This window comes from Ailuropoda melanoleuca, chromosome 7 (genome assembly GCF_002007445.2).
Source record: "Ailuropoda melanoleuca isolate Jingjing chromosome 7, ASM200744v2, whole genome shotgun sequence".
NCBI classification, from domain to species: Eukaryota; Metazoa; Chordata; class Mammalia; order Carnivora; family Ursidae; genus Ailuropoda; species Ailuropoda melanoleuca.
The window spans coordinates 81,650,090-81,675,061 of record NC_048224.1 but is presented as its reverse complement, the minus strand read 5'-3'; positions in this window follow the sequence as shown (position 1 = coordinate 81,675,061).

Below are 24,972 nucleotides of genomic sequence, written 5' to 3'. Positions count from 1 at the left end.
CCAACGGCACATAGTTCTCCACATTTTCATCAACATTTCTGGGGTTTTTTATAGTTGCAATTCTAATGAGTATTCTAATGAGTCATTTTAGCTTTGATTTACGTTTCCTTAAAAACTAGTGATACTGAGCCTCTTTTCAAATGCTTATTGGTCATTTGCTTATCTTCTTTGGAGAAATATCTGTTCAAGTACTTTGCCCACTTTTTCATGGGATTGTTTGCTTTTTGTTGAGTTTTAGAGTTCTTTATATATTCTGGATGTTAATCCCTTATTAGATATATGACTTGCAAATATTTTCTCCCATTCTGTGGTTGACTTTCTACTCTGATGATAGTGTCTTTTGATACACAACATTTTTAAGTTTTTATGAAGTCTGATTTGTCTGGTTTTTTTTCATTGCCTGTGCCTTTGGTGTCATATCTAAGAAATCATAACCAAATTCAATGTCATGAAGTTTTGCCAGATTTTTTCTTCTAATAATTTTTAAGTTTTAGGTCTTCTATTTAAGTCTTTGGTCAATTTTGGGTTACTTTAGTTTATGGTGTTAGAGAAAGGTCTAACTTCATTCATTTATTTATTTTTTTGTATGTGGATATGCAGTTTTCCCAGCATCATTTGTTGAAAAGCCTGTCTTTTCTTCATTAAATGGTCTTTACACTCTTTTTTTCTTTTTAAGATTTTATTTATTTATTGACAGAGAGATAGTAAAAGAGGGAACACAAGCAGGGGGGAGCTGGATAGAGAAAAGCAGGGAGCTGAGCAGGGAGCCTGATGTGGGGCTCAATATCAGGACCCTGAGATCATGACCTGAGCCAAAGGCAGACGCTTAATGAATGAGCCACCAGGTGCCCCTGGTCTTCGCACTCTTATCAGGAATTATTTAGCCATACATGTGAGGGTTTCTTTCTGGGCTCTCTATTCTATTCCATTGGTCCATATGTCTGTATTTATGCAAATACCACATTGTTTTGATCACTGTAGCTTTGTAGTAAGTTTTGAAAACAGTCAGTGTGAGTCTTTCACCTTTGTTCTTCTTTTTCAAAATTGTTTTGGCTATTCAGGGTCTCAATTCCACATCAATTTCAGGATGTTTTTTTATTTCTGCAAAAAAAGTCATTGGGATTTTGATAGATATTCTTTTGAATATATAGATTACTTTGGGTAGTATTGACACCTTAATAATATTAAGGCTTCTAATCCACGAACATAGGATCAGTTTCCATTTATTTATATCTTCTGTAATTCCTTTTAGCAATGCATTGTAGTGCCCTTATACAAGTCTTTCATCTCCTTAGTTAACTCCTAATTATTTTATTCTTTTTAATGCTATTGTAAATGGAATTATTTTGGTAATTTCCTTTCCAGATTGTTCATTGATAGTGTATAGGAATGTAACTAATTTTTGTATGTTGACATTGTATCCTGCTACTTTGCTGAATTTATTAGTTCTATCAGTTTATGTGTTGTGCGTGCATGTGTGTGTGTGTAATATTTAGGTTTTTTTCCCCTGTAAGATCATATCATCTGTGGACAGAGAAATTTTACTTCTTACTTTATGATTTGCATGCCTTTGCTTTTTCTTTTTTGCCTAATTTCTCTGGCTAGAACTTCTTGTACTATGTTGAACAGAATGGAAAAAGCAGACTGTCTTGCTTTGTTCCTTATCTTAGAGAAAAAAACTGTCTTTCACCATTGAGTATGATGTTTCCTGTGAGTTTTTTTATACAGAGCTTTTATTATGTTGAGGTAGTTTCCTTCTGTTCCTAGTTTGTTGAGTGTTTTTTATTATTTTGTGAAATATTTTTTGGCATTAATTGAGATTATCGTCTTTCTTCCTTCCTCCCTCCCTCCCTCCCTCTCTTCCTTCCTTCCTTTCTTTCTGTTAATTTCATGTAATACATTGATTGATTTTTCTATGTTGAACCATCCTTGCATTCCGGGAATAAGTCCCACTTGGTCATGGTGTATAATCCTTTTCATTTGCTGAATTCATTTTGCTAGTTTTTTTTTTTTTTGAGGATTTTTCTGTCAACATACATGGGGATATTAGTCTGTAGTTTTTTCTCGTGTTGTCTTTGTCTGGCTTTGGAATCAAAATAATGCTGGCCTCATAGAATAAGTTTGGAAGTATAGCCTCCTCTTCAATTATTTTTGGAAAAGTTTCACAGGAATTGGTATGGTTCTTCCTTAAATGTTCAGTAGGATTCACCAGTGAAGCTATCAAGTCTGGGGCTTTATTTGTAGGGAGATTTTTGATGACTGATTCAATCTCCTTATTAATTATAGGTTTATTCTTTTTCTATTTCTTTGTGATTTAGTCTTACTAGGTTTTGTGTTCCTAGGAATTTATCCATTTCATCTATGTTATCCTAAGTTTTGGTATACAATTATTTGTAGTACTGTTTTTTTTCCCCACTGTGCCTAAATTGTTTTTGTTTTATATTTTTTAAAAATTCAATTTAGTTAACGTGTACTGTATTATTAGTTTCAGAGGTAGAATAAAATTTAGTGATTCTCCTTTTTATTTTTGTAGCATTGATAATGATGTCCTACTTTCATTTCTGATTGTAGTAATTTGAATCTTTTGCCTTGTTTTCTTAGTCCGTCTAACTAAAGGTTTGTTAATTTTTTTGATGTTTTCCAAGAACCAAGTTTTGGTTACAATGACATTCCCTATTGTTTCTCTATTCTCTATTTCTTATACCTCTGCTCTAGTCTTTATTATTGTCTTCCTTGTGCTAGCTATTGTCTTCCTTGTGCTAGCTTCCTTGTGTTCTTCTTTTTCTGGTTCCTTAAGCTATAAAGTTAGATTATTGATTTGAGATCTTTCTTGTTTTTTTACTGTAAGATTTTTAAATAAAGCTATAAATTTCCCCTTTTAACACTGTTTTTGCTGTGCCCCATACATTTTGGTATGTTGTGTTTGCATTTTCTTTATAATTTCCTCTTTGATCCATTGGTGTTTAAGAATGTTTTTAATTTCCACAAATTTGTGAATCTTCCAGTTTACTTCTGTTGTTCACTTCAAACTTCATCTCAATGTGGTTAGAGAAGATACATTGTATAATATCTGTCTTTTTAAAGCTATTGAGACTTAACCTGTGACTTAATATATGACCTATCCTGGAAAATGTTCCATGTGAACTTGAGAAGCATGTTTATAGCATTCTATATATGCCTGATAGATCTACTTGGTTTATTGTGTTAAGTCCTCTATTTCCTTACTTATCTTCTGATTGTTCTGTCATTATTGAGAATAGGGTATTGAAGTCTCCAAGTATTATTGTGCTATTTCTCCCTTCAGTTCTTTCAGTTTTTACTTCATGTATTTTGCTAATCTTTTATTAGGTGCATAAATGTTTATAATTGTTACATCTTGTTTTATTAATATATAATGTCCTTCTTTGCCTCTTGAAATCTTTTTTGATTTAGAGACTATTCTGTGTGACATTAGTATAATCACCCCTACTTTCTTTTGGTTAATATATGCATGGATTGTCTTTTTCTGTCTCCTCACTTTTAATCTATTTGTGGTTTTGGGTCCAAAGTGAGTTCCTTGTAGACAGCATGTAGTTGGATCATATGATTTTATTCATTATGCCAATCTTTTTTTCTGATTGGAGAGTTTAATCTATTTACATTTTAAGTAATTACTGATATAGAGGGCCTTACTTCTGTCATTTTGTTATTTGGTTTCTAAATTCCTTATAGCTTTTTTTGTTCCTCATTTCCTGCATTACTGTCTTCTTTGCATTTAGTTGATTTATTTTATTGTGAAACATTTAAATTATTTTCTCATTTCTTTTTGTGCATATTCATAGCTATTTTCATTTTGGCTATCTTAGGGATTACATTTAATATCCTAAAGTTATTACACTCCAATTTGAATTTATACCAGCTTAACTTCAAGAATAGTTTTTAATATAGTAATAGTATAATAGTTTTTAACATACAAAACCCTGCTCCTTTACAGCTCAGTTCCCACCCCTTTCAGTTGTTAATGTCACAAAATTACATCTTTATACATTGTGTGCTCAAAAACATAATTTAATAATTCCTTTAAATTCATAAGCCTCTAGAATTATGTAGGGAGCAATAAACCAAAGCTACAATGATATTGCTTTTAGACTAATAATTTTTATTTTATTTTATTTTTTTATTTTTTTAATTTTATTTTATTATATTATGTTAATCACCATACAGTACATCCCCAGATTCCGATGTAAAGTTAGATGCTTCATTAGTTGCGTATAACACCCAGTGCACCATGCAATACGTGCCCTCCTTACTACCCATCACCAGTCTATCCCATTCCCCCACCCCCTCCCCTCTGAAGTCTTCAGTTTGTTTCTCATAGTCCATAGTCTCTCATGTTTCATTCCCCCTTCTGATTACCCCCCTTTTCTTTATCCCTTTCTTCCCCTACCGATCCTCCTAGTTCTTATGTTCCATAGATGAGAGAAATCATATGATAATTGTCTTTCTCTGCTTGACTTATTTCACTTAGCATTAACTCCTCCAGTGCCGTCCATACACTAATAATTTTTAAAAAATATTTTAGTCTCTTAAATCATGTAGAAAACAAAAAAAAGGAGTTATAAACCATTGTTACGGTAATACTAGCTTTTATAACTCCCCATGTATTTGACATTATTGAGATCTTTATTTCTTATATTTCTTCTAGTTACTATGTAGTGTCTTTTCATTTCACCATGCAGGACTCCCTTGAGCATTTCTTGCAGGACAGGTCTAGTGGTCATGACTCCCTCAGCTTTTGTTTATCTGGGATTATCTTTATTTCTCCCTCATGCCTGAAAGACAATTTTGCTTGATAAAGGATTTTTGGTCCAACTTTTTACTTTGGGCACCTAAAATGTATCAGCCCACTGCCTTCTGGCTTCCAAAATTTGTGGTGAGAAATTTGCTAATTATTTTATTCTTTCATGAGGAATTGTCACTTGTATGACATATTGTCTCTCTCTTGCTGCTTTTAAGATTCTTTTTTTTTTTGTCTTTGTCTATTGAAAGTTTGATTACAATGTCTCAGTGTGGATTTCTTTGAGTTCATTTTACTTGGAGTTCATTAAGCTTTTTGATTGTTTATATTCATGTCTTTTGTCAAATTTGGAAAGTTTTCAACCTTTGTTTATTCAAATACTTTTTCTGCCTCTATCTTCTACTTCTGTGACTCCCACAATGCATACGTTGGTCCACATGATGGTGTCCCACAGGCCTCTGGGCTCTGTTCACTACTCTTCAATCTGTTTTCTTTCTGTTCCTCAGACTCAACAATTTCCATTATCCTATCTTCATGCCTGTAATTTCTTCTGCTAACTTAAATCTGCCTTTGAATCCCTTTTCATATCCCTTAGTGTACTTTTCAGCTCCAGAATTTCGTTTTGGATTTGTTTGTTTGTTTTCTGTCTATTTATATTTCCCTTTGGTTCACACATAATTTTCTTGACCTTCTTCATATCTTCCAGAGTTCCAAAATAGTTCCTTCAGGTAGGTTTTGCTAGTGTAATTGTTGTCTAGATGAGGAGACAGATTCCTGGTGCTTCCTACTTCACCATTTCCCCCAAATCTTTTCCCATTGGTGAGCCTCTCAACAGAGCTCCTCTATGTCTATGGATCACTCTGGATGCAGCATTGAGAACTAGCCCCAGGGAGACTCGATGGGTTCTGGGACAATTGATGGGAGGCTACTCCAATAATCTAGGTGAGATATAATCATGCTTGATCACCATAGTGTTGTAGTAGTGATAAATATTGGAATCTGAATACATTTTGAAGGCAGAGCTGCCAGGATTTGTTGCTGAATGGGAGATGAAAGTTTACAGAAAAACAAGTGAATATAGAAAATGTCTATTTTTGAAATGAATAAAATAGTCACATAATTGTCCCAAGAAGCCACAAGTAACATTAGATTTTGACCACTAGCTCTGACATTCCCTGTCTTCTTTGCTTTTGTTTTGTTGTTGTTGTAGTTTCTGTTTTTAAGTAGGTTCCATACACAGCATGGAGCCCAACGTGGGGCCTGAACTCATGACCCTGAGATAAAGAGCTGAACTGAGATCAAGAGTTGGATGTCCAACTGACTCAGCCACCCAGGCACCCCCCCCATTTTCTTTATAATGATAATTCTTACCACCATTTTTGGCCATGGCCACTGGTATTGCACATTCACCCCTTTCTCTCCTCTGAGATGCACTGTCATTACTTGGTCTTCCCATGGATGAAACCTATGACTACCCTTTTCAGTGGTCTTGAAAACTTCTGTTTGGGCTTCAAAGATGAAAGTCATTTGCTGTTTCTCAACTGAGGGCATCCCAGAGATGGTATCTGATGTTTTTGCAGTAATGGTTTTCTCTGGACACACACAAAACTACCAGGAAGAATAAGTATAGTCTATTGGTAGCTCTCCCGAACTACTGTGCTACTAGCATCAGCCCCTCCAAAATTTTAGCAAATGTTTTTAATTGTATTACTGTGAAATTAGTACGTCTTTCCAAAAATGTTTGGCCTTTTTAAAAAAATTAAATTCAATTAATTAACATATAATATATTATTTGTTTCAGGGGTACAGGTCTGTGATTCATGAGTCTTATATAATACCTAATGCTCATTACAACACATACTCTTAAAAGGCTATAATATGTGACAGTAAACACATCACTCATCTGCTTTTCCAATCTCTGGTACTCCCTACTGGGGCTGGTGAGGAGGGGGACATTCATCCTTGAGAACGAGAAAATACCTTCGAGATCCTTCAAATCAATGAAAATCATTAGGATGTTGGAGGGGGTGGGTGGGGTAAAATCCCTCATATGCAGCAGATATTTCAGGGGATGTAGTTGTAATTAATCTTGTCTTCAGACTCCTAAAAATGAAGCTTAGTCAACAGTATGAATCATGGAACCCTCTCATTGGTAAGCCCCCTTTCAAGGGTGTTAAATGTCTCACTTGGCACTCTGTCTTATTTAGCTAACTTTTCAGCCTATTTTAACACGTGGAACCTCCTGAAACACGAGCCAGAGAGCCTACGAATCTAGCTCCATTTCGTTCTGGTCTGTCACTTTGGTGTTAGCATTTTCCTCACTCTTGTTTCCAGTTTGAGTTATGAAACCATTTCAGTTCAGTTTTAATAACCTCCCTGGCATGGCAAGCTCTACAAGAGCTGCCAAACTTAATACGTTGACTCCTTGTGAAGAGGGCAGCAGTTTTGGCTGTGGGGGACGGGAGGTGGATTTTCTATAAACGCATCCGTTTTCCATTACAGCCCTTTCTGATTTGGTAGCAGTCTGCCAGGTGCAGCTGGTTTCCTCTTCTATGCACAATCACTTTTGACTTTGGTTTCTGAATTTCCTTGTCTCCTGACTCACCCGTGATCCTCTGACTAAATAAACTACCTCGTGATCGATCTTCCTGCCTGAGGAGTAGGTCCCAGGGCTCAGCAGCTACGAGAGGGCTAGCTTTGCCCTGCAGGACAAAACTCTGGCCACTGACCTCCATGTGTGTTTGTGGAGGCATTCATGACCACCACAGGGAAACAGTTGCTCTGGTGCAGAGAGGGCTATCTTTCTGGAATGAAAGCAAGATTCTATTCTACGAATGTATTTGCACATGAGCTTCAGGCATGCTGCTGAAGGTGGCAAAACTCTCTAAACCTTCACTGGTGAGAACTACTCCCCATCCCAAGCCACTCCTATGCCACAAAACAAAGGAAGCCAGGTCCCCACTGTTCAGTCTCATGCTTTCCTTAGAATCTGTGTTTATTTATTTAAGACACAGACACTTTCATCTCATTGAATAATAATTTTCATTTTTAATCAAGTGTTCAATAAACCATCTATGTCATGGGCTCATTTACAGTATAATGATGACTTGCTTTAAGCCAACAAAATGCATGAAATTCCACATTTATAAACAAATAGAAAAGTTAAGGCAGTATACAAATACTTGCTTTACAAGAAGAGTGGCCATAATAAATTTTAAATTGTTATCTTCTCTTAGGGCAATAATACACTATCATTTTTTATTCAAATAAGGCAAGCTATTCTTATAACAAGAAGAGTTAGTAGAAAAATAGATTAGGGACAGAGTCAAAAGGCTGCCCAAAACAGGTGTATAAATTCCCATTTGAGAATGTGGTCCCCCTATGATTCCCTAGGGAACCTCAGCTTAATTTTATTCAAGTTCCACTGGAATTCTCTAGGGGAATTAAATGGTGGGGATTAGCAGGTAGAATTTCCTTGGGTTTTAGCTATTTCTTACCACTCATGTGTTTGTGGCCTCTGGAAGCAGAGGCCTCAGAGCAAAAGCCTCTGAGATTGCAAACTCACTGTGTGGAGAGAAGGCAGACACGTAGGTGTCTCATCACTTGGCGGTTCTAAATCTTTATTTCTGCTCTTGTGTGTGGTAGATGATGCCCGCTGAGTGACTTAGTCCCATGGGCATGGACTGCAGGCTGCTGCAACTGCAAAATAGACCACAAGTGAGGTACGGGTCTGCAGGTGGTGGCTGAAACCCCACCACTTTCTCCCCTGCTCTGGAAAGTGCCCTAGGACATATGTGAACAAAAGAGGTATTATTAGGGGGGAAACTTAGAATGACTCTTCTTGTTTTTAAGTTTATTATCTAAAAATTTTTGTATCCTCTCTTTTTACTAACAGTTTGCTTGTTATAACGCCCCCACCCCACCCCCCACCAAGATCTGCTGGTGCAACTTCCACTGTAAGCCTAAGGAGCAGAGGCCTGGAAGGGTGTCTCTGCCATCTGACCATGCAGAGTTCAATTAGGCAGGGGCAGCCTTCCTTCTGGATAGTCCAGGTCCTGAAAAACTTCCTAAGGGCTGGAGCTATAGAAGGGAGCGTGAGGGGAAGGCTGAAGCTGGACCTGAAAATACCCTCTCATGCCTTTGAGCCAGATCCTTTGCTTTAGGCTCCCTAATGCAGGTAGATGCCCATCAGTCTGCCCCTGCCAGTTGTTTTTGTTTTGTTTTGCTTTGTTTTTTTTTTTTTTAACTTTTTTTTGTTGTTGTTGCCATTGGTTTTCAAAGCACAGGGCTTTTCATACTTTTGAAACATCACAGAACCTTCTAATTAGCAATCCCTGGCCATGAGGAGTTGCAGCTTGTTGTGTGTATCCCAAAATAGCTAGGCTTTTAAGTTTTTAAACCCAAAGTTTGGTTCAGAGACATAGCCTTAATTTATTTGTACCAAGTTAAATGAGCGCAAATTCTTTTGTAATATTGAGAATTATTTTTAAATTTACTAAAAATATTCACTGAACTATTTTATTTTTCCTTATGGGAAAAAGAAATTATAGCAACAAAAAGGGGCCTTAAAAAATGAGAAATTTTGTTATTCCAACTTTTTTCCCTCCCATCCTGCTTCCTCGAGGCCACCTTCAGAGTTCCAGTTTTTTGCAGGGAAACTATTCTGGAATTTAGGTGAAGGGTTTGATTGGCTGCTTTGGTTCTGCAAGGCTATGTGTCTGCTAAAACGAAGGGAAAAGGAGAAGGCTTTGTTATCTGGGGAATGTTCTTCTGAAAGAAGAGTCAATGGGGAGAATAGGGGTTTCCCAGTCTGGCTCTGTAGAGTCCTTTGGCAGGGCAGTGGAAAGTAGGGAGCAAGAGGGGAAGTACTATGGATTGAATGTTTATGTCCTCCCCCCTCCCCAAATTCATATGTTGAAGCCCTAACCGCCAATGTGATGGTATTTGGAGGTGGAGCCTTTGGGAGTTAATTAGGATTTGATGCAGTCATGAGGATGGAGCCCCCATGATGGAATTAGTGTCCTTAAAAAAAGAGACCAGAGCCCTTTCTTTCTCTCCACCAGATACAGCAAGAAGGTGGATGTGTTAAAACCAGGGAGGTGAGTTCTCATTAGACAGCGAATCTTGGACTTTCTTGCCTCTAGAACAGCAAGGAATGAGTTTGTTGTTTTAATCACCTATGGTAATTTGTTGTAATAGCCTGAGCTAAGACAGGACAGAAGGCTGAGTAGGGCAAATTCAGGTTCCTTCCTCCAACTAGACAATCTCCACTTTCAGGAAACAAGAAGTTATGTCCTTTTATTCAAACTATGTGTGTGTCTGTATAGACATTCCACAGACTTATTATTTGATATCAGTGCTCTGCTGTCATTTAATGCCAAGTACAATTTAATATTCGGGGGGAAAAGGATTACATTCTAAGAAATTGCCAAAATGTCCTCTCTCCTGATATTACTGCTATCACAGAGGAAAGAACAGAGAAAAAACTGGATTAAAAAAAGATTACATGTACTGAAAAATGATAATTCTATCTTCTCCTTCTCCTCTTTTTCTTCTTCCTCTTCTTTTTTTTTTTTTTTTTTTTTTTTTTTTTTTTTGGTATGGGCAATTGCACTTGCTATTGTGAAATCAAATGATATATACCTCCAGGAACTCTTCCAGAAAGAGCTACTCAGTAAGAGGAAATTCATCATGAGTGCATTCAGAAATTACAGCTCTGGTATGTTTTTTTGGATGACCTGATGCAAAGGATCATCTGTAGCCATGAAAACTCAAGAAGAGAGAATTCAATGAGTGTATTTAGAAATGTGTTGTCCTCTCCTGCCAATGAATATCCCTGTACATGAATGGGATCTGTGTCCTTGATTTGGGTAACTGCTTCTCTTCATCAGACAAAACTCAAGCTAACAGATCTGTGTGTCTTATCAGTACAGACCATCCTGTAATCGATGGAGAGGTATTTTTGTTAGTGATACCCATCTGTGTCTGTTGAGTAGATAAACAGTATAGCATGTAATCATAAATGCAGATTATAATGGCATGCAGTATTACCATTTTGAACAGAGGGAATTAAACTAGGGAACTCCCTTCTGTATATTAGACATTGTTCAAAGCCAAATCTATCATGGTCTGAGTGCCTCGAATTGCATATAGTCTACTAACTGAGGAGATCCGGCTTTTATAATAAAAAGGTACCTTATAATAGAAAACTATGCCCAATAGTCTGTTGTTTCTGGTGATTATGAGAGACACCAGCATGGAGAGGCTAAGAGATCGGGTGGTGGAAGGAATATGGGCTAGGAATTTGAGGTGCCCAGATTGAAATCCCAACTCTTAACAGAGTCATCGGGACAATTTTTGAAGCTGCTTTGAGTCCTGGTTTCCCCCTTTGTGAAATGAGAACAAAACTACCCAGTTCACAGGGCCACATGTGATATGGAAATCATCTTGCATATGCATGCCTGGCCCACAGCAGACACTCATATATATTGGGTTTCTTCTTGCCTTCTTTTCTCAGACTGTTCAAGAAAGGATGTATTAACTTAACTGGTGGTTAAAGGAAAGGATTCAGTTCGGTTTCCTTTTGGATGTTTTTCTGCATGGTACAAAATGCAACACCCAGACCTGGAGAAGTGCTACAGGTGAGCTTCCCATATTCAGATTTTGCTGAAGTGCATGTGGGGCCTGGGCATTACGCTTCCCGGTGACGGAGCTGCCCACTGGCACTGATGAGACCTTTAGCCCAAGAAGCTTTTAGAAAGCTTTTGAGTTCCATTTATTTTGGAGATAAAATAGAGAAAAATCAGTTTTCTTGGAAATCCTTGCAATCTGGCAAGCATTGTGAAAATTGACAGAAGCATTGAAATTGGCTTGGAATTATCAAGCAGACTTACTCCGTTTTAAACATTAGGCTTCCTGATGAGATATCATTGAAGAAAGATTTCCATGGCATCAAAGAATTTGTAAACCACTGGCCTAGTACAAGAAAGCCATAGTCTAAGAATGAAGAACCCTGTACTAGACTGGGTTCTATCACTCATTTGCTGTCGGACACTCTGCATCTGTGAATCACTTTCCTCAGAGTTAGAATGGGGAAAAGATAATGTATTCAGGGCGTGATAGGAGATTTTTAAAAGCCAAAAGCAGTACATACATCATAGAGAACCTCTTAACACCCCAAGTTCACTTCCTCCTCAATAGTAGTTTTTCTGTTTAAATTATCCCAATATCATAATTGACTTGATGATACCTCAAACACAGCTGAAGCTAATTAGTTCAGTGTGGACGAAACAGAACATCTTTTTGTTTGCTTATGCTCTTTTAACGTTAGGCATTAAGAAGTTTCCAGTTCTTGAAGTTAAAGAAAAGACATTTATTTTTGCATAAATTTGTTTCCCCGTCAATTCCAAAAGCTATTTTCATGGACCAAATCCCAAGAATAACTAGAAAAAAATTCCTCCCTATTCCAACTAATCAGTGTTTCCTGTGAGTTCATCAATCCAATTCAATTGAAGGCAAAAACCACCTCTGCTTAATTAGAGTACGCGGGACAGTGTGTCTATTTGCACCAGTTTTTCTAGCATACAATGTGTAAACATTAGACAAGACAGGCTTTGCAAACTTATACTGTGAAAATACATATCTAAATATCTTCACAACAAGAAATGTTTGCCAGAGCAATGCTGTATAATTAATCAGGATGCTTGTGAGCATTTATAAGAGCATTGTGCCGTAAACATAAATATTTGATTACTTAATAAATGTAAATGTAATATGAAATGTTAAGTAATGCTGATTTGAAAGCTGACATTAATTGCCAATGGAAACTTGATTGTAAGCTATTAATTTACCATAACTTCTGATAATACCTTTCCTATTTTTGAAAACTGGTAAGTAGAATACAGTTTTCAGCAGGTTTCTGTAGAAGCCAGATTTGAAGCTGAAAGGAGTCTGGTAAGTTTCAGTTACAAGTTTGTTATAAAGATACAGTTTATGGCATTTATATTTTTTTGAAAGGAGGATTTGGTTCAGAAAACATTTTCAACCACATGGGCTGAAGAATCCCGTGGTGGGGGTCTCTGCAATTGTTTTCAGTCTTTGTTGGGAAGAGGAGATACAGAAGAAGGAAAATCCTTCAGTCCCCACCTTCCTGTCCCAGCTCATGGAGCATGAGGAGGGGTACTCTGCCCACCTGGGGACCTCCTCAATGTTCTCATTATGAAAGGAGTCGTTCATTTGATTGGCCAGAGTTTGAAAATTATCAGACCACATTCGCAGGGGGCAGGGCTGCAAATGGGGCTCTCTCCTGCTGTTCCACCTGTGCCCCAGTGGGTCATTAGCCTCTGAAGCCGTCCTGCAGGAGCTGGCAGAGCTCCTTTTTCCCTCTCTCTCTGGGACGCCTCACCACACAGAATCCAAGACTCAGATTCAAGGTAGGAAGCCTCGCGTTTACCTTTGGTTCTAAGTCACCTTATCCTTTCCAGTTTACCTGAAATTTTGCCTTCTCTAGTTTTCAGCTACTTACCTAGATTAATAAGTTGTTTCATTTGTCTAATTATCATTGTTTGGCCCTGTCCAAACCTGATTGGGGAAGAGCCAAGTAATACGGAGTATTCTGGGGAGAAGGGATATAGAGGCACTTGGAAGGAGTCTTCTTTAGTTCTCAGAGTAAAGAAATGTGCAGAAAACAAGACCAAAGGATGTCGTGGGAGGATATTTTTTCTTCCCTCCTCCCATCTCTCCTGCTCTAGCCACGCTGCTGTGTGCATGAAAACTTCCTGGAGGTGACAATTGGCAGAATCAGAGCTGCGTCTAGTGCCTGAACCATGATGCACTCAGAGACAAAAACAAGTGACCAGGGAATGAATAACTGGGGAAGAAAAATTGAATGCAGTGTTTTGTTTTTTCAAATTAACGTTTCTGATTTAATGTGTAAATGTACATTCGTATGTGGAAGACAGACAAAAGCATAAAATTTGAAACAAGTATCTGCATCCTACCAAGTAGGAATGGTTGATAGGAATGATGATTTCTACTTCTGTTTCTGAGCCCCCTTCGCCACCTCTAAGTTGTGGGCTGCCCCACCTGGTTTTGCTTAGACTCAGCTGCTGGTTGGAGTACAGGTGTTAAAGACCTCATTAGCTTAGATTTGCTACTCACTTGGAGAACTAAATACTCTCCAGTGACTCTTAAGTTTTCCCAGCACAAGCCGTGTCTCCAGCTGGTGAGTTTGGGGTTCTGGAAGTTTGTGTATCTCGACTGCTCTCCTCTTGGGATGTTCTGATTTGCCTTTCAAAAAGGACGTATACAAGTGCCCTGTGCTGAGCTTGGCTGTTCCTGATTTCCTTGCTCCGGGTTACTTCCACACAGCATCTCACCTGTTCTGTTGTCTTTATGGGCAGGGACTTACTATCATTCTTTATCCTTTCTCGCACTGAAGGAAGAAAGACAAGAAGCCATGGATTGAGTCTTCACAACTTATCCTAAATTGTCCAAGTTTGGTGCCCGCAGGATAGAGAGTTGTTCAACTTCTCATGCCCTGTTGCTGGCTGAAATGCTAGCGGAGGATATGTACTTTTATAATTGTTGAAGAGCAGGACCTAGAAAAGCCAGAATCCCAGGCATGGTTTGGGGCACAATGTGCTCCAACATGTATGTGTCCACAGGTGTGGCAACAGTGTTTCAAAAAAATCAGGACAAAGTTTGAATAACTCAATTCAAGTAACAGAGAAAAAATTAATTTTCCCCACAAACATATTTTCTCTCAACATTTTTGCAATAAGTCACATTAAGTTATATGGTTTCTTTCTGACCACTCCTTTTCTGTTTTTTCTCAGCCGCCGCTACCGGCCGCCTCCTTCCCTCCTCCTCCTCCTCTTTCTCCTCCTCCTCCTCCTAATGGTTGGTGTCTCCAAGGTCCTGTTTTTGATTCTTTGTCTTTCTCTTTTCAAACTCCCTTTCAGTGTCTTTCTGGCTTCCCTAGCTTTAGCTGCCACTGCTCTGCTAAAGCATTCTAGACCCTCCCTGAACTTTCCTGAAATGCAACATAGCAAAACTAGTAAGAGTGTGCATTTTCAAGCCCCAGAGCTACATGTCGTTGCTGTGTGCCTCTGGGAAAGTTTTTCAGTCTCTGAGCCCCCATGTCCTCATACATAGAGTGAGAGTGATGCATGAGACAGTACCTGATAGCATTTAAATATAAGTGAAGGTGTGCTGGTCAAATATTATCTCAGGAATGTTTGTTTGTTTATTAGAAAATGTCTTTATTTTGTTTTGATTAAAATCAGTTTAAGTCTCCTTTATCTTTTGAAAAAGTAATAAATGCACATATAAAATTTTTAAATGTACGGTGAGGTAAGTCTCTTTTTTTTTTTTTAAAGATTTTTTATTTTTATTTATTTGACAGAGATAGAGATAGCCAGCAAGAGAGGGAACACAAGCAGGGGGAGTGGGAGAGGAAGAAGCAGGCTCACAGCAGAGAAGCCTGATGTGGGGCTCGATCCCATAACGCCGGGATCACGCCCTGAGCCGAAGGCAGACGCTTAACCACTGTGCCACCCAGGCGCCCCATGTGAGGTAAGTCTCTTAACTTTTAACCCTTAGCTACCCTTCCAGAAGCAACCACTTTTTTATGCCTCAGTTTTTCTAGTTGCTAAGATATTTTCTTGTATGGATATGCAACAATTTATTATTATCCAACTTACAGATTTCAGGTTAATTTCAATTTTATTATTAAAATTAATGGTGAACAGGTTTGAATAACACTGAGGATAGAGTCCCAGAATTGATACCAATGGGTCAAAGGATATATGCATACTTTGTGGTGAGGTTATTTTGAACTAGAATTCACATATAGTAAAATTAGCAAACTTCCCTTGTGCCTAGTGATGTGTTGGAGCCATCTTGTAGCAGCTTGTGAAAACTGATTGTTAAACTTTTAGGGATTTTTCTAAGCTAGTTGTTAAAAGCAGTCATTACTTAAATTACATAAGCCTAGAATTCAATACATTATATATTTTTAAAAGGTAGTAAGTACTAACTCACTGCTCCCTAATTACTTTAGACTGCTCTATTATCCATGGTTGTGAAGTTGTTTCTGTTGTATCTGTGTGGTAGGAATACTTTATAATACTGTGCATCTCCTCCCAACATTATGTTCAGTATCCCTGCCTCAGTAGCTTAAAATTGGCCATGGTGGGAACATCTATACTAGGGTAATTGGCAAGTGCTATATATCAGAAAGTTTTTGTTTGGAGAGTCTGCTGTTAAGCATTTTCCAGGTACTAGTATTTTTATACTCCTCTATAGTCAGTCCTTTCTCCAGCCCTCAGCCCCTGGCAATGATGGATCTGTTTCCTGCTCCTGTAGTATTGCCTTTTTCTTTATCCAAGAAATACAAAATGTAGCCTTTTGAGTTTAGCCTCTTTTATGATAACGCATTTGAGATTCATCTATGTTGTGAATATCCATAGTTTTTCCTTTTTATTGCTGAGTAACATTCGATTGTATGGGATAAACCACAGTTAGTTTACCCATTCACCTGTGGATTGATGTTTGAGTTGTTTCTAGTTTTGGGTGATTATGAATAAAGCCATTGTAAGTCATACAGATTTTTATGTGAATATTAGTTTCATTTGTTTTGGGTAAATATGTAGGCATGAGATGGTTGGGTATTATGATACCTGTATGTTTTACTTTATAAAAAACTGTCAAACTCTTTTCCAAACTGGTTGTACCACTTTGCATTCTCACAGGTAATGTATAAGATTTCTAGTTGCTCTGCATCATTACTAACATTCACTTTGGTCAGTTTTTAAGTGTTAGACATTCTAACCAGTGGCAGTGGCATCTCATTTTTGCCATGGGATTAGTGGTCTGCCATAACCTATTACATGGATCTTAAAATGAATTCTTTACCTTAGTTTTTGAAGAATATTTTCACAAAAAGCATAATTAATAAGTTGGCTGTTTATTTTCATTAAGAACTTTGAAGATATTGTTCTGTTGGGTTTTGCTTTCAATTTTTCTGCTGACAAGTCAATAGTATTATTGCTCGTTTGAGGGTAATATGTCATTTTTTCTGTATTTATTTAAGAGTTTGTTTTTACCGTTGGTTTTCAGAAGTTTTACTATGATGTGCTTTTGTGTGATTTTTTTGGTGTATTTATCCCATTTGGGGTTTGTTGAACTTCTCACATCAAAAAAATTCACAACTGTTATCTCTTCAAACATCACTTTTTCCAAAATCTTTCTTTTTTACTTATCAGATTCTAATTACCTGAATTTTAGAAATGTTAACCTTTTATCAGGTTCTTTGATCTATTTTATCTACTTCGGTCTCTCTACCCCTCCATCTAGATATTTTCTTGTATTTTTCACTGTTTTGAACCTATTGTTAAACCTATCTATGATGTCTTAATTGCAGTTATTTTTCATTATCTCCATTTTCATATTTGTTATAATCACCATTCCTTCTGAAATTCTCACTCTTGTTATTTAATTTCTCAAATATATTAACCATGGTTATTAAAAAGCTGATAATTCCAGGCATGGACTTTATAATAGCTATTGTATGGATCTATTTATCTAGTCTGGTATTTTTTTCTTTGTCTTCAGTCAAGATTTGTATTTTTTTGTGTGGTTTGTTTGTTTTGGTTGAGTGTTGAATCTTGTGTTTAGGACACTGTGGAGATAATTTTAGTCTTTTGATAATATAATGTTATCTTTCACCAGAGAGAATTTATTTTTGCTTTTGAAAGACAACTAGACTTTAATAAGACCACCTTAATCCAACCAGAGAATGAGATAATCAAATCTAGGCTTGTTTTTTATGAGGTCTGGTTCATTTCCAAGAAATACTTATTCCTAATGTGTAAATTTGAGGGTCCCAAATGAAATCCAGTGGTGTATACCAGGTCTATTCCACCTTGGTGGGCTTTGAACTCCAATTTTCACCACACTCTGTCCCCAGTCCTTTGAAACTACTGAAAACTATTTCACTTCTCAATCTCTCAGGCACTGATAATGAAACCAGTAGTCAGTTTTACGAGGGAAACTATTGCCCCAGATGTCAGATCATGACTCTTGGCTTCCCCCCTCTTCTTGATCTTGGCCCTCCAAATGCTGACACTCTCAGTAGCTCTCAGATGTTCAAACAGATTTTTTGTCTAATTTTCTGTTTTCTCAGTAGAAGGGTGGGCCTCAAACAGTCCAGATGTTTTTGGATACAGTACTCCATCAATAGACCTAAAAAACTTCCCAGGTAATTCTAATGGTCACCTGCAGTAACAAACCACATACATATAGCATAAAGGGCATGCAAGAGTCTTCATGCATGGATTCCTTCAAACCTGTGTAGCCCATCATTCTACCATAGCCTTTTCTGCACCCAGTGGCCACCATCCCAATGCCTTCCAGCCCAATGGAGCTACTTACGGTCTCTGATGTCCCAGGCAACTGTGCTCTCTTTTATCTTCAACCTTCTGCATCTGCCACACTTCTCTGCCTGGTCCACACCTTTACTCATCCTGTATATATATCTTTTTAAATGTTACCTCTTCATTTACTACCCTTAACTTTCCATCAGTTTGCGAGGCAAGGTTCCAGCTTACCGGCAGCTGTTTGCTGCTTTAAAGACTAGGTCCTCTGAGCTATTCCGTCAACATGAAGACCTATTTATCTCCCTTCAAGATGCCTCCCATTTCTCGCTCTTCTGTCCTGCCACCGCCTGATACCCAGTCATTAAGGCTGCAAGCTCCTTGAAGGAAGGAACTGACACAGGTACTTAAATCATGACTATTAAGTTAAATTAAATGAAGCCTATTTTTCAAACATAATAAAATTTCATAAAAGCAAGACTGCTTCAGAAATCTCTAGTCTGTTTCTAACTAGTCTTGGTTAAATTCAGTCCATATCTACCTGAACTATTACAGAGAAAAATAATATCTTTCTCCACTGTGTATGAAAGTGGTGTTCAATTCCTTAATTATTGATTATTCTGTACTGACTTTCTTGGAGATACCATAACATTAGCTATCTTTACTTCATGCTTGCTATTGCCAGGCATTGTGCTACCTTTCTCCATGTGTTTTTGCATTTAATCCTCACAATAATTCTATGTGGTAGATGCTGTTATTGTTAAAGCTAAGAGGTTAAGCAATCTTACCAAGATTCATGTATCTGGTGAGTGGCTGAGCTAGGACACAAATCAAAGCATATCTGACCCTAGAATCCATGCTTGTACAATATTGTTCTAAACACTGGTAGGGAAAGCATAGCTCTAGGGTCAGCTCTGCCTGGGCTTAGACCTTAGTTCTATCACAAATTAATGGTGCTCCATAGGACAAACTACTTAACCTTTCAGATCCTCGGTTTCCTTGTCTAAAATAAGGTTCAGTACCTCCCTGGAAAATTCCAGGGCAAGGGCATGGCATATCAGGTGTGCTATAGGTGCTTGTTAATTTGGACACATACACACACTCACATTTTTTCCATGTTATTTCTTTTATTATTGACTTTTTTATACCATTATTTGACTGTATCTACTTTAGTTACTTGTGCATTCTTTTTCTATACTCTAGGCTAAGCTAGCATGGTTTCAACTAACTTCATTGAATTAATTACTTACCAGTAGTGACATATTTATTATCAATTGCACAATTGCTTTATGTAGTTCTAGTAAAACATTACTTCAAGTGTAAAGTATGTCTAGTTAAGAACAAATTACCCATGCTAATAAACAAACTTGACACAAGCCATTATTTACTGAGCTTAAAGCTGTATTTGTTGAAAGCCTCAAGTCATTTCATTTTTGCTGAAGACTCATATTTAAGTAATTGTGTAATATGGTCATTCATTACTGTCAAGCTACACTTCTCTCTGCCTCTACAACAAAGAACACAGCCAGCATTTGGTGCATGTTCTACAGAATTATTTCTCATTGGGGGAGAAAAGCCAGAGAGATTTCTAAGAATCCTGGATGAAAGGATAAAGTAATGGATTAGGCATTGCTAATATATTTTTCATGAACTGGTTATAAAGTGGTCATATTTTAGCACATTTGCTTTTATTCTGTCCACCTAGGTTTATCTCATCACCTTGATTAAAAACAAAGCAAAAAAAAAAGAACACACTGATATTAGTTCCCTTGGGTAGTTTATCGAGTTTTGTTTAACAACTACTCTCTGCACATTCAATTGACTCACCCATAGAGGGGGCCCATCTGTGACACTGAAGTGTATAAGGACACCTGCAGACCGTTTATGAGACTAGCCAGAGAGAGGGCTATAGTGAAGGGCTTGGTTTCCTAAAGTTTTTGATAAGAATCATCTTGGGCCCTGGTTAAATGCACAGCTTCCCAGGCCTTGCTTCTAGAGCTTCTGATTTAATGGTCTCGGCTTTTAGAGAGCTAACAAGAAGACCAGGTAACTTTTCAAACTTTTCCTCAGGTACATTTGGAAAACACTGTTAAAAAGATTTTATGTGCTTTAAAAATACTACCTTTTTGAGAAAATGAATGCAGTTCATCCTCTTGTGCTCCAGTATGTACACAAAATTCCGTAGGCTCTACCTTCAAATGAGCGCATCTCCATAACTCAGCTTCTCTGCAAAGCATGCTCCACTAAGTTTATCTGAGGCCATTGGAGAAAAGAGGTGGATTTTTAGAAAGAGCTTCGGAAAAGGGACGGGAGGCCACAGTTCACCTTGATATGACAGGGGCTCTAAACCTCATAAACCATTTTCTGGGAGGATTCAGCCCTGGAATGGCTCAGCATTAGGTCTGAACAAAACCCACTTATCTGCCCAACAACAGTTGCTATATTTTAAAGCAAAATACTCTTCTGTTTTCTCTATGAGTGTTATGATGACTCTTGCTCCCTGGCTCCAACTGGCTGAAACAGGGATCAATGGGGAAAGCAAGAGCTAACACATGAAAAACCGGCTGTCTTTGCAAACTCTTGGTTAGAAATTTTGTCCAACAATAACAGTTCCTCTTGGATAGAGGTATACTAATCCAATGAAAACCCCTTTCGGACAAGAGTAAATGCTAAGGTATCAAGATAAGGCAGTATTTTCAAGGTTAGATTGCATATTGAATGACACTGGCCAATTGTCCTTGTTTCCTAAGCACTGAGGCCTCCTGAGTGACTGTAGCCACAGAGTTATCTTGCTTATTACACCACAATTTTGTGAAATATTGAAATAGAGGCTTTTCCCCAAGGAAATATGTAATATAAGCACACACTCTCCAAAACTGGGCACTGACCCCATGTCAATCAACAATCATGAGAGAGCTGTGGGTCCTGGGAAGTTCAGCATATAGCATAAATTAGCAACTTTGCTTTTAATCCAGAAGCCCGACTGTATAGGTGAAAGTTTATGTAATTTTCGATTTATATAATGACCAGCACATCATAGCATCATCTAACCAGAACAGATGCTGGCTATCAAATACCAGCTTTGTTCAGTGTTCTTAGTTGAGACCGCAAAATGTACCTTAACTAGTATAAGTGGAAGGGATTTATTTAGAGGTGCTGAAAGTTCACCTGATCATTGTGAGGGCTAAAAAAATAGACTCTGATTGAGTTTTCAGGATATGTCTCAAAACAATGATGCAGAGCTGGATAGTTAAGGAAGCTGCCACTTCCAACGTGATCAAAGCTGAAGAGTCAGGAAATGGGCTGCTGCTCTATCTCCCGGCTCCAGAATACAATGCCCTCACCACTGTCCACACAGGCAAAACAGATGCATTGTGACTCATGTCTCTCCCTACATGTAATGAATACTGTAGTGTGTCCCTCAAGCTCCTTTTAGGTCTAAGGCATGATCCTGAAGCATGGTCCCCCAGGTGCCAGGAGTGGTGGCTACAACTCACTACTAGGAGTTTCCCTTGGCCATAGGAAGCTGCCTAACCCAAAGTATACATTTCACACCATTGACTTGTTGCTGCAGGGGTACAAAACCCAGACTGCTTGCTTCTACAAGGGACAACTCTAGAGAGTTATCCTAGTTACAGAGCATCTCGAAGACTCAGCTGAAGCCTCAGTTTAGCTCCTTTATCCCATCAGACACAGTGGGTGCAATTATTTTAATGAGCAATAAGGTCAGAGTGGCAACTGGGGTGCCTGACTCAGAGAGCTGTGGAGATGATGAATAAAATATGGCACTCATAGGGGCAAGAGAGAAGGGCAGCCAAAAAGGGTATTGCTCAGTCTATACAATCAAAAGAAATCAAGAGTGGGTGGTTAGGAGACTGAGGGCAATAACCCCATACATAAATATGACCCCATGCTCAGTTCCTAGACTTGAGCAGATTCTCAGATCTGGAACCCATTGTTTGGAGGAGAAGCTGGGTCACCAGGAAGGAGGATTCCACAGCCGCATGATAAATGCAATATGGTAATGATTCCACCTTCCCCTCCGCACCCCTCCCCAAAAGGACCTACAACTACTTATTTGGTTAACTATATCCTGGGGAAAGGAAAATACTCCGACATTTTGAGGACTAGTGGACTGAACTTCAAGTTGATTTTGGTAGCTAGGGACCTGAAGCAATATGGTCCCTCTGTTAGATATGGGAGCTAAGGAATGAATGGAGTTATGGCCCAGATCTGACTCATAGTGAATCACTGGGTGTACAGGCCCACCTACTGGTTACTTCAATGGTCCCTAAGTTGATATTTTGAATGGGCATACCTAGTAATTGAGAGGCCTTCCACACTGGTTTCTTGGCCTGTGAGGTTAGAGCTATCACAGAGGGGAATGGCAAATGGAAGCCTCTGAAACTGCTTCCCTCTTCCTGCCAAGACTGTAAACAAAAAATATCACATCCTAGGGCCAGCAACAGAGATAAATGCCAAGACAAATACTTTGGAGGTTTCAGTGAATCTATGAGTTCCAGAGGATAGGAGATAACCCATGAAGTTCAGAGACTCCCACATCAATACAATTTTTAGGGTCTGGGGCATGCCAGGGCATCTTTTCCAAAGTAAAGGACAAATTAGTGCATCTTGTACTTTCCACTGCTAAGAAGGAAGTACAATGCTTGATAGACCTTTTTGGGTTTTGGGTGCAGCAAATTCCACACTTGGGTATACTTCTCGAATCCATTTATTAAATGACAATGAAGTCTGACTGCTGGGGGAGGTAGAGGTAGAGTGGGAAGGGCGGAGCAGTAAGAGGCTTTGTAGCAGGACCAGGCTTCTATAGAAGCCTCGTTACTTGGGAAATACCAGGGTACTAGGATAGAGATAGCTGTGGAGGAAACAGATGCCTAAATAGGAGTTTAGGGCAATTTTATCCCTATAGGGGAATTATAACATAGCACCTAACAAGGCAATTGATATCTACATCAGAAAACTATACTCCATTTGAAACACATTTTCTAGTATGCCACTGGTCCCTGACCATGGGGCATTAAGAGGCCATCTGGTGAGAGCTGCCCGGTCTACCAGATCCACCAAGTCATATGATTGGTGGCCCAGCAGCAATCTAGTGTAAGATCTGGGATTGGCACCAATTAGCTACATAAGCAGCTGACCCCAATTCCCATGTCATTCATCACTCTTGCCCTGGAGTCTCTCAGTGCACACATGTGGTCACATGGTGAGTCTTTTATTGCCAAAGGAAAAAAACCTAAGCCTCATTCACAGATGAGATGCTGTCCTCTAGGACACAATACACTCAGACTCAACCGATATCATATGGTGCTGTGACCCCAACAGGTAGAATGCATTGCCTAGGACCTAAGGGGTCAAAGAAAGAGTGGCCCAGATTACCACACTCCCAGAGACACACTTGGGGGAATTTGCATATTCTATCCCTATAGGCTGTATGGCTCATTATGCCCAAAGACCAGCATTCAAGGAAATGAATTACCATATGGGAATAATTGGCCTTGATCACCAGGTGGAGGTAGGGAGCTACTACAATTGTGGCATTTTGATGGTTGACTAGAGTTAGCATCTTTTAGTATGGCCCTATTCAATTTTAATGATAAATGGATAAGCTAGCGTCTGAAAAGAGCATGATGACCAAGGATTCAGACTTTCAGGGATGAAGGTTTGGTGAACGACCTAGACTAGAAGAGGTAGTAGCTAAGTAAGTGAAAGGAATGTAGAATGAGCAGTAGAGAAGGGAGACTACATCTGTTGTGGCCTTAAACAAGCTCTATCAAGGGGCACTGTAGTTCCTATGATCAACCTCTTTCATAAATTTGATCAGGAAATGAGGCCAACTAGAATCCCAGAGAAGCTGATGGAACAAATACAGTATAAGCAAGTGGGCCTGAGCAGCAGAATGGGTTTTCCACAGTGGGCTTTGAGAATCTGTGGCAGGTTATCCACATTTCCCCTTCAAGAACCAGCCATTCATTCTCGCAGCTGCCAGGAGAGTTGACTGCTGGTGAGTCTATCTTTGCCCAAGGTCTGGTTTTTCCCTGGGGGTAGTCCATGTCCAGTAACTCATAGATGCAGGATACAATATACTGGTCCCATNCTCATAGATGCAGGATACAATATACTGGTCCCATATGCCTCCTCTGGGGACATCTCTGAATAGCCTTCCCAGCACAGAGCACCCTGTGGGGGTTGGTCAAAGTCTTTTTTGTAACTACATTGCTATTCAACTTTTCCAAATTCTGTTGTCCTGCTTCCTTCTTTTACTTCCAGGTGTTGTTCTTGAGACAGTACCTAATAAATTTTTTATATACAAATCTTTGCCTAAGAATCTGTTTTCAGGGAACCCAATGTAAGATGCCATATAATTTTAAGTCTCATGTGTTGCATCTGATAATTGCAATCTACATCACATATAAAATGCTAACTGCAAGGGTTCTGAGAAATGTAGTGGTTAGCCTTGCAAACCGAATAGAGGAAAGTATGCATGAAGAGGGATAGACTGTCTGGAAGGAAATGTATCCACAGTATCCACCATCCAACCTATACAGATATACCTAAGAAGCCCATCCAGCATGCTGATCTGCCTTCAAAATTAGGAAATGGTGGCTGATAATTAGAATTTCTTGGAACAGAGAGAATGCTTGCTTCTACCTCAATGTCTTCCCTTAATTTTCACACAGAGCAGTTTCTCTTTTGGACTTGGCTAACAACTGCCAACAGACCAAGTAGCAATTGTTTAAATATGTGCCTAGAATGGATCTCTATCATGGGCACTTGAGGACTTATGAAGGACACTGA